Below are 8,082 nucleotides of genomic sequence, written 5' to 3' on the forward strand. Positions count from 1 at the left end.
TTCTCAGTGCAACCAAACTAAAGGCGGTAGAAAACCACAAAGTAGTGTGAAACACTAGTCCAGGTTCGATGCGCACCGCATAACCCTACAAACACTGCACGTCTTAATCAGGGCGGCTCAGACTCTAGGTATTTCACTGGCTGAATGCCAACATGGTACGCCAGATAACATCCCCCCTTCTGCAAAACACAATCCCGGTACGTTCTAGATGAACGAAGCAGAGCGTGAATGATACGGCTTGGGCCTGTTACGTGCACAATGTCGGAGGCTTGTGGTGCAGAAGAGTTCGCATTGAAAGGGGCGATTTTTTATGTGACGTTGGTGACCCGGCGGAAGATACAGTAATTGCCCGTGTAGCGTGGGAGGAGCTTTTCACACATGCCCACCCGGTGGATTGGGAGCCAAAACAAAACGAGAGCCGGGAGCGTAGTGCACATCGCGATGGTGCGTGTTGAAATGGCGTTCCGTGGAGCCTTGAGAGGCAAATAACCTGTCGCGAGGAATCTGACGAGCATCATGAGCGTGGGCGATGGCATCACGATCGTAAGTACTGGCGGCGTTGTCAGAAACGGTATAGTAACGTATCGAGTGGAGTAATGGCTTTCGGCCATAGAGCAGATAAAACGGAGAGTAGCCAGCGATATGGTTACAGGAAGAGTTGTAGGCGAATGTGACAAAACGGTAGATTAATGTCCCAATTCCGGTGGTCGTCCGAGACATACATTGACAGCATGTCTGTGAGCGTACGGTCGAGGCGTTCTCAGAGGCTGTTGGTCTGAGAGTGATATTCGGTGGTGAACTTGTGGCGGACGGTGCAGAGATGAAGTTCGTCAGCCACTCTGGAGAGAAAGCAGCAACCCCTATCGTGAGTATTTCACGAGGAGACTTGATGGAGTGTCACGTCGTGAAAATGGAAATCACCGACGTATGTAGCGCAATCGGTCGGGATGTAGCTGGTAATTGCGCAGCGCGTAGCGTAATCGGTCGCGACGGCGGTCCATTTGCTGCCCGATGTGGAGATTGGGAAGGCTCAAGCAAGTCAACGCTAACATTGGAAAAGGGTCAGTCGGGATAGGGATGGGCTGCAGGTGTCCTCCTGCAGCAATATGGATGGTTTGTTCCGGCGCTGGCACAGCTGAAATGAGATTACATTATGCTAGACGGAGCGATAGAGACCCACCCAGTTCAAACGTCGGCGCGGAATGTCATACGTGTGGGACACGCGAATATGTCCAGCCGTATCAGCATCGTAAAATTGTTCGAGGATGGTGGAGCGCAGATGTTTGAGAACGGCGAGCAAGAGCTCAACGCCATCAGGTCGCATATTTCGGGGATATAGTGCGTCTCCTTGGATTACTAACATGGCGAGGGTAGGATGAGAGTGTCCAGTAGTGAGAGAACATAGCGCAAGCCCTTCGTCGGAAATGCGAGGCAAGGCTGATAAAGACAGGACGCATGCGTTAATGTTACAGCCCACAGAGTTAGGAAGATCGACAGGGTGGCAGAATGAGCAGTCTACATGTTCGTCAAGTCGACGAGACTTGTAAACAACATAAAAAGTGTATACTTGCAACCGTGACGCCCAGCGCCCCAAACCGCCAGTTGGATCTTTCTGTGAAGAAAACATTCACAAAGCACGGTGGTCCGTGATAATAGTAAAGTGTCGCCCAAACAAATGAAGGCGGAATTTTTTATGTAATGGGACACGAAAGTAGTCTCCGTCGGGCACGGGCGAGAAAGGGCACATAGGAATTTGAAGAACAGCTTCAGGAGGGAGGCGGGATAACTGCTGAGCGAAGGCGAGGTAATGTGATGAGGTCTTCAGAACAGAGGGGATGTCAGTAAGGGCTAAGTGAGCGGTAAAGTCATGCCAAGAATCAGGTAATGAGGGCATTCTTCGAGGATGGTGAACAACACTGGTGTGTAAAGACATCAATTGTTACTCGAGCGGTACTCATGCCAAGCACGGCGGCAAGGCTGTCATTGGCGACGCGAACGGTGGGCGTTAGGAATTTCTTGAGGCAACAAGGAAATTAGGAGCTGAGAACGGAGAGTTTGGCGCCGGCGTCAATAAAGGCAGAAACCGGAACACCATCCAAAAGGACTTTGATGAGGTTATACTGTGGAGCAAGTGTCAAGAGAGGTTTCTCAGTCTGGGTCGCGAATGCAGCATGTGAGCGACGGGCTGCAGTCTCCGTGAAAGTGTTTAAGACGGGTCTTTAATTAGACAATTGCGACCCAAAAGAAACGATGAGGGTCCCAGGCCCAGCAGCTCCTCGAACAGCTGTTCTTGTCTGCTGCCGGAGGAAGACCTTCCTCGCTGCTGACCGTGCTCCGCAAATCATGGCCACGTGACCCTGCCGCAGTTCCAGGAAGCGATGGTCCTTGGTTGGTTGAGCTGGGGCCAAGTAAAGAGTTCTAATGCAGGGAGAGAGAAAGGGGACCGTCGCCCTTCGCGACACTCATAATTATGTCAAGTCCGAGCAGGACGCTTTCCTTCCTAATGAGAGCACCACCTGCGGGAGCTGCATCGGCTATTTTTCTGAGAAGCGGCCGGCATATGACGGGGAGGGAGAGGAAGGTGAAGAGGTCGGTCTTGCGGTGAAAGCGACCGGATGGAAACACGAACAGGTGGAACAAGATCAACACGGGGCGGATCGGATTGAGGCGAGGAACGGCGGTTTGCAGAGACTCTACTGCGGTTGACATAGTAGAATATGGAGGATGGCAAGTTCCAGCGGTTGCGACAGTGACGAGACATGGCCAACACATGAACAAGTGAAGCAGATGGGGTGATCGTCAGTGGTGCGTCAGTCAGGATTGCGATAGCGGTATCGAGGTATGAAGCTAGTGTTGGAGGAGGCAGCAGCGATCACAGGAAGGGCTGGTTTGGAGTCCACGGTGCCTGGGACACACCAGTAGGATGGCCATATTACAGACTTCCTGGCGAACAACAGAGGGAATGAGTGATATCATAGGCAGGGTGTTATCCGTCAGCTGCGATGGGGAAACAGCGGGAGCCTTGGTTTCAAATTCCCGGCGACAGATACGGGTCAAGTCATTCTGGTTGGCAGGCTGACAAAGTAGCCAGATCATCTCTGGACGAGCTAGCAGCTGTGTTCGGCAAGTAGTCAAAACAGTGACATATGCGCTTTTTTTGCCTGCTCGAAGCGCCGACAAATCTGAAGAACAGAGTCCACAGCAGAGCAGTCTTTACACAATACCCAAAGTGGGCAATACCCTTCAGTATTGGCCCACTTTGTCAACCTCAGTCAAGGCTGGGTCGACTTTTCGGCACACGGAGAGGACATCTTGTATGTAAGCTATATATCATTCCGTCGAGGTTTAAGCGCGAGATACCGGGTCTTTCTTGGCGGCAAGTTGACATCCAATAGGTCACACGTCTCAGGAAGTAAGCTTGTCTTCGTGAGTTTCAAACTAGACCTACGCGTTTCCGGTCAAATAAAAGGTGACATTTGCGAACACGAGCGTTGAATACCACCGGTTGTGCTTGCTGACTCGCTTGTATATAGCCGGACAGTTGTCCACATCAAAGTCGTTGGTACAGGAAAATGCTCTAGGTTCCCGGGGTTGAGCCATGACAACAGCTTAGACGGCGGCCGCAGAAGGGAAGCATCTGTGACATGGTTTTGGTACCTGGCGGCCACTGCGGAGATCCAGGTTGTGTCACTTGATCGAATAGTTCACCTCCACCAAAGACTGTACGGGTGGAAAACCACACAGTAGTTAGAAACACTAGTCCAGGCTCAACGGGCAAAACTTAACCCTAAATCCTCTGTGTGGTCTTCATCAGGCCGAACCGATACATTCAAAGTTATCGTACGGGTTCATATAATTTCATGGAGAATATGTAACTCTACGTGAATTGCTCATAATGTTGCCTTTAAGGCTATGTTTTTAGGAAATTATTTCGCATTGCACTCTCTGATTCTGTTTATATGATGTGGGCAAGCGTCTTATTATTTGAAATTGATACATAAACTACAAGAAGGCAGCAAAATGAAATAAACTTGCAATATTCTTGCTGAATGTGTCACCTCAATTTTGTCTGTCAATTTTATAAAGTGCAGTATTGTACATGTTCCCTTAAACACATTGTATTTATTTTCAGGTCTTTACCTCAAGCTTACCTGGTGTCGGACCTGAACATATGCTCCTGGGGATTGATGTTAGCAACGCTGACAACGCCGTTATAAGAAACTTAGACCCCGAAATGTTTAGCGAGTAAGCTTTCGGAGTTTTCTTGTGCATTCTACTTGAAAACGTATTTGTCACTGAGTCCGAAGCTTGCAAATTATATTTTCAAAAACATGGGAGAATAGCTACCTCTTTGTGTCTTTCTACGTGGTGAGAAGTATTGTACAAACTATAAAACCCTGCTTTTACTGAGTCGTGGCCTAGGAATAACATGCATGCAAGGTTCTTGGAAGGCTGATTCTGATATCTCCCTGCCATATGAAAGGAGAGACCCGAGGTGGCAGCTCTTGCCAGAGTAATGTCAGGAAGCCCTACGTCCCGTCAGTGCTCGGCCATATGAGCTGCCAGCTACCGCCTCCCACTTAACGAAAGCGATACGGACGCACGAATGGACATGATCATGGCCGCCAGCACGAGCCAATCAAGGCTTACGCCTTATATGGTTGAGATTTGTCCCTTTGAAAACTCCCATCCGGTTATTTACTTCAGACCACGCAATTATTGAACCCCTACCACATCTATTAGAATTGGCTAGCATATACCGACAGCAAGCGATGCCTGTGTAATCTTGGGTGTTACATTACATTCCGATTTGAGATTTCATTGGAAGATTGCTCACTATGAAACTACAACTAGCATGTAAAATAAGCATTCTTCTCAGGGCACGAGACGTGTTTTGCATACCAAACTTATGTGATTGTACTACGTATTTATTCATTCCCGTACCATTTACACAAGTGTAGCCTCTGAAGAACAACACATATTTGATTTCACTCCAATGCGTTCATTTCACTATATATATATATATATATATATATATATATATATATATATATATATATATATATATATATATATATATATATATATATATATATATATATATATATATATATATATATATATATATATATACGTACTTGGTTGCTAGAGGTTACATACAAGTGAAAAATTGCTTCATACTGTTTCCGAGTTTATTTGTAGTCGACGTTTCGGCAGGAGCCCTGCCTTTCTCAAGACTGAGGGTACATGATTCTTGTTCGTCTTCTTATAGGGTTGGCAAGGGTTGGCAAGGGACGAACAAGAATCATGTACCCTCAGTCTTGAGAAAGGCAGGGCTCCTGCCGAAACGTCGACTACAAATAAACTTGGAAACAGTATGAAGGAATTTTTTGCACTTGTATATATATATATATATATATATATATATATATATATATATATATATATATATATATATATATATATATATATATATAAGTACACAAGTGAAAAATTGCTTTATACTGTTTCCAAGTTTATTTGGAGTGCTTTTTTCACTTGTGTATAACCTCTAGCAACCAAGTACATCTATTACTTATGCTATATATATATATATATATATATATATATATATATATATATATATATATATATTGTTACGGGAAATATTCACAGTACGGCAGTTCTCTACACCACTGAGGATGATTACAGTACAGCACTCGCACAGCAAAGCACTCGTCGGCGTCTTCTTCTTCTGGGAGTCTGTCGCACTTCTTTTTCGTCAGCACGACCAGCGAATACCGCTCGGTAACACTACCCCCCTCGGGAAAAGCACAGTCCCGGTGCGTTCTACGTTTGTGAAACAGAACGTGTATAATAGGGCTTCAGGCGGGACACATGCACTATTTAAGAGAATGGCGCCTTGGACGAGGATTTCGGAGGCACAGACAGATTCAACTTCGTATGGGACGTTTGTCACGGGACGTTTGCCCCAAACGGCCTGTAGGATCTTTGAGGGAGGAAAGCCAACACAAGGAATGATGGTCTGTTATAACTGTAAAATGCCGGCCAAACAAATAAGGGCGCAATTTTGTAATAGCCCAAACAACTGCCAGGCACTCTCGCCCTGTGATAGAGTAATTTTGTTCGGACGTAGATAAGAGGTGGCTGGCATACGCAATCACCCTTGTGCGGCCGTGTTGTCTCTGGGCAAGTATAGCTCCAATGCCATGGCCGCTTGCGTCGGTGCGGAGTTCAGTATTGGCAGATGGGTTGAAATGGGTCAAGACGGGTGGAGTTGTAAGAGCAGCAATAAGTTCCGAGAAAGCTGCAACTTGTGCAGGCCCCCAGGAGAATGGAACGTCTTTCTTTAGGAGATTGATAAGAGGCCGAGCTAGCACTGCGAAATTCGGGACGAATCGTCGGAAATAAGAACATAGGCCAATTAAGCTTCGAACATCGCTGGATAAACGTGGAGTGGGAAAATCTCGGACGGCACGAATCTTGTCGGGGTCAGGCTGAATGCCGGCAGCATTAACCAAGTGACCAAGGACTTTGATTTGTCGGTGACCAAAGCTGCACTTTTTGGAGTTTAGTTGTAGTTCCGCGCGGCGAAAAAGCGCTAGAATTATAGAAAGGCGACGGAAATGGCTTTCAAATGTAGACGAGAAAACTATTACATCGTTAAGATAACACTTAACAAGTGGTCCACTTGAAGCCTCGGAGCATAGAGTCCATCATGCGTTCGAAGGTTGCTGGGGCATTGCAAAGGCCAAACGGCATGACTTTGAATTGATAAAGGCCGTCAGGGGTGATGAACGCTGTTTTTTCACGGTCTCTCTCGTCGACAGATTCCTATTAAAACCCATTCGCAGCACGAATAAGAAGGGCTGACGTGTTTTCCGTCGGCTCCGGTGCCTCTCGCCGCGAACTGCGACCCGCCGACCCAAGCGGGGCTGAAATTCGCCGAAAAGCGTCTGGCCCAGGCCGCGCTGCCGCGGCTGCCTCCTCCGCCCGGCGGCTGACGCCGTCTCCGAGCCGAGGAGCCCTTCCGGAGAATATGGCCGCTCTGCAAGCTCAGCGAGGCTACGATCCCGAGACTATGGCCTGGTCCACGGTCCCTGTTGCCCCAACCGAAGAGCTTCCGCCGGGATCAGCTCTCCGGCATGAAAATCTGTTCAAGCTCGTGGAACGCCGCTCCCAGCGACGAGCCAAGATAGCGTCCTCCGCCGCGTCAGCGAAGTCAGCGCTCTCAAATCAGCAAAATGGCGTCCAGCGCGAGGATGCGTCCCAAGGCGGTTCAGCTCATAAGCCGACACCGAAGTGGAAGCCCAGACCACTTCCAAGATTCCATCCGGATGACTATCAAGTCGTCCTCAAACCCAGCACACCGGTGGCCCTCCGGGATTTGTATCAATGCGGTCAGTTGGGAGAAGCTTTCAAGGCCCTACTGGGTGAGTCGGCAGCAGCTACTCTCACTCTGCTTCCTTCATGGGAGCAAAATCTCGTTGTCACGGGCACCCCGGTTGCCGACGTGGCAGATCGCCTCATTGGCGAATTTCAACTTGCCTCTCCGAAAGGCTCCATTGCCATGCGGGGCCATCTTAAGCAAACCGACAATGTTTCTAAAGGTGTCATCACCGTAGCGAGCTGCGAGACCACTGCGTCCCTGCAACAAAAAATTCAATGGCGAGCCGGAGAGATCGTCGACATCCGAAAATACGGCACCTCCAACGCGGCCCAGCTCACCTTCGCCGGGAAGGCTGTGCCTCGGTATGTGCATTACAATTCAGAAATTGCCCTGGTCCGGGCATACAAAAGAACAATTCCGGCATGTGTGAAGTGCGGCACAGTTGGACACATGTCCCAATCCGAATGGTGAAAACTGCGGCCTGTGTGGCCAAAAAGTGCCGGCAGTGGAGAGGGTGCGGGCTCCTCACGACTGTCAGCCGAAATGTGCGACGTGTGGGTTCGGGCACCCAACAAACTCTCCTGAGTGCTCGAGGAAATTCCGCTCGCCCTCTACGGCCAAGCGCTCGGGGCCTGCAGCAACACGGCATTCTGACGGGAAGCCAAAACACTCCGGCGCCACAACCAAAGACA

The sequence above is a fragment of the Amblyomma maculatum genome, unplaced genomic scaffold (assembly GCF_055883805.1).
Source record: "Amblyomma maculatum isolate TAMU_Amacu unplaced genomic scaffold, ASM5588380v1 scaffold_55, whole genome shotgun sequence".
Taxonomy (NCBI): domain Eukaryota; kingdom Metazoa; phylum Arthropoda; class Arachnida; order Ixodida; family Ixodidae; genus Amblyomma; species Amblyomma maculatum.